The following is a 3,278-nucleotide window of genomic DNA, read 5'->3' on the forward strand; positions in this document are numbered from 1 at the left end:
TCAATGATGCTTCATGCTTCATTTTGATTTTAAATATTGGACATTTTCTGCATTACTATTTCAGTCTACATTTATGTTTCAAGCTATTGTTTGTATTTTGTTTGTTATACATTCTGTAGAAATGTTGACCGATCAAATGTTGGTCCTAGCAAGCGTGCGAGGCGAGGAGGTAGAGGAAAGGGGAGAGGAAATGAAGAGCCCCTTGAGGGCATTGCCCCCATTACTGATGTTCATTCTATGGGAGCAAAGGATATGGGAGACATGAGCTAGGGGCTTGGAGAGGGCTCTGGAGCACAGCATGATCCTAACCATGCACCTGCTTTTGAGGAGTCCTCCTTACAGATTGTGCCATACATAGTTCAGTTGGAGATCATCCCTCCTAGAGGAGGGGATTCTTTGTCTGAGAATTCACTTTATCTAGATAGGGGGGAGGACATTCTCCAAAAGACAAGAATATTTTCTTGTTTTCAGTGTCCTCCTATTCCTTTGTGTAGGCTTATCCCCAATGCCAAGGTGAGAGGGCTAAGGGATGATGTCTCTAGATTGAAAGCCACCTTCAGTAGAGAGGGTTATGTGTAGGAGAAGGGAGCTTTTATTGTTTCTCTTTGAACTTCTGGGAGAGATGACTGTGATGTTGATGAGGCTATCATGCAAGAATGGGACCCTATATGGGTTTCCATTAATGCAAAGTTTGAGGCAGAGCTTGCTAGGCAACCTACATATTAGGTTATGTCTTACAAAATGTTCTACATTTGGGAGGGCAACCATAAGACCGTTGCATGGCAAGCAGCAATCAAAGAGCGTTTTTCACAGATGCATGAAAAGCATTAAAGAGTCCTCTGCACAAGTCATTGATCCTACATGTGTCAGTGAGATTGCTCTGTTATCCACCTTGCAAAGGATGAACTTGTAAGAATTTATTTTCCTTTTCTTAGAAACATTATTTGCTTTACTAAATTAAGTCAAAACTCTTCCTTTTACTGGAAAGAATATTTGATGGTTGATTGCTTTTATTGTTTACCTCTTCTTTGAACATTCACAGCAAATACACATGCATTGGTTGCTGCCTCTTTGAGAGATGAGCTGGTGAATTGCAAAAACATTTGTTCAACCAATCATGAAGAGTACTTGAAGAATTTTCCAGATAGAGATAGGAGGATAGGCGCAAATACACGAAGGGGAGTGAGCCCTGGTATCCTCTTATGAGGAGATACCTTGGCAAGTTGGTTTATAATGTATGTTAGTCTCTTTTATTATTTAGCAATTAATTGCTTTTGTTTGCAGGCTAACATTTGAAGAGTTGTGCTTCATGCTACTTGAAGGTTCAAATCTCTCAAGCGCTTGGAAAGAATTTGAAGAAAGCCAAACATTCTATGTCAAAGGAGGAGCTTAGGAGAGTGGAGGAGAAGGAGCTGGAAGAGCTTGCCACTCGATACGGTGAACGTATAAGGAAGGTGCATCATCTCAATTACTTTAAAAATAAATGATTATGTTTTTGTTGCACTAGTGCAAGCTTTACAATTCTTACATTTTTGTATTCGTTTACATGTTAGACTTTAAGATTAAGATGGTTACAAAGTTAATATTTCATTGGCTCTTTAATATTCACATTTTCATCGATTGTTTAAAAACTTTAAATTGTTTGTATGTCTTAGATTCTCAATATAATTGATCCGAGATTGGGGATGAGTGGATGGCAAAATTAATGTCGTTGAGATGGGACACATAAAGTTTTGCCACCATTGAGAAGCTGAACCTTATTGCACTTCATGAGGCTCCAATCTAGACAAAAATATTTTGGTTGTCTTTATTGGAAGCTAGCAAAGCCATGAAGTCTTTGTATGGTCTACTTCGCAGAGACAATTTATACAGAGTGTGAGTACTTTGCTTGTTTACTTGAGTTTGTGATTCTATTTTTTATCAAACCATCTAGGTAATTATCAATTGTGTCGGTTTAGATGGTTGAAATGTGAAGGCACTCTCAAAAAGATATACCAGAGAGGCCTTCGTATTCTACAGGACTTTGATGACATTTCAGACGTTGCAGCTCTTCCTGCTGATTGTACATTGCATGAGTTTTATGAGGAGGTAAAACTTGATGCTAGGAAGCACATGTTTGATCTAGAGTGTAGGGTTGATAGAAACGACAAGAGTGAGGATGCTCTGTTGCTAAAAAAACTTGATTGGGTACACATGGCTACACAACGGCTTGTGTTCAAGTACTTGGCTACCTACAACCTCTTTCATTTGGAATGATTTTAAGTTAAAGTTTAATGTTGGAAAGTTTGAAGCTTGTTTATTGAGTTGAACCTCCTTAATTTGGAATGGATTTGCCCAACTTATGTATGGACATAGCAATGATTTGTGTTTTTGAAAATCTTTTTTTGTCAAGGTTCTTTTCGTTGATGAGAGAAAAGGGCCATCTATCAAGTATACCACTTCTCGCTCGCCAGTGGTTGGCATTGAACAAAGAGGACAATTGCATATATCCACCTCCCATGCATCACCTCACCAAATGGGAGTGGATACATGTCCTTGGTAGATAGATATGGAGGACTCTTTTGTCATGGAGAGGGAGGAGGGGCTGCATGTGGTCTTCAAGGTAGAAGAAGCTACGAAGACCCCGACTGAGAGAAGGACTTGAGAGGAGAGCCTTGCTTCTCCGTCTATGATAGTACCCCCAGATGCAGGTATAGAACCATCTATTTTACTTCTTTATTTGTGTTCCATTTAGTGGTTGTTCTTTTCAAAAGCATTGACTACTCGCAGGAGCTAGAATGCAGGATGAGATAGAGGATTCCACTTCTATCGAGCGAGTAGTGGGAGAGTCTGCTTCTAGGAGAGGTGAATAACATTTCAGTTTGCGTTTTTATGATTGGATATATGTTCACATGATTTAAGTGGAAAAGTATAAAGTTACATTTTACTAAGTTGAAAAAAGTTCAAGTGAGGTTTTTAGATTGCATCTTATAGTTTGTGTTCTGTTGAAGTTTATGCTTGTGATAATTGAGGGGTGCGTGTTTAAAATATGAGTATGCTTCTCAAATTTGTATGCAAATCGTGTAGTAGTCAGAGCCAGAGTTGTTTTGAAAAAACAACTTAGATTTGTTTACTTGGCTGACCATGCATGTCATGGTGCACCCCCTATTGGGGACCATCGATGCGCATAGCGGTGGTGGCAAATTACCCATTGGCCATGATTTTGCCACTGATTTGCGAAGCCCATCCTTTGCGGACATACATGCATATATGTCTTCACGTAAACCAAGAGGACGGTC

General features: G+C 39.4%; 1 pseudogene; it reads left to right on the top strand.

The window, feature by feature from the left end:
• The first annotated feature begins 729 nt into the window (after positions 1-729).
• On the top strand, positions 730-1,786 carry LOC147896905 (uncharacterized; annotated as a pseudogene).
• Positions 1,787-3,278: the final 1,492 nt, after the last annotated feature.

Source organism: Dipteris shenzhenensis, chromosome 11 (assembly GCF_047967505.1).
Source record: "Dipteris shenzhenensis isolate YYH24624 ecotype China chromosome 11, Dip_SZ_1.0, whole genome shotgun sequence".
Taxonomy (NCBI): Eukaryota; Viridiplantae; Streptophyta; class Polypodiopsida; order Gleicheniales; family Dipteridaceae; genus Dipteris; species Dipteris shenzhenensis.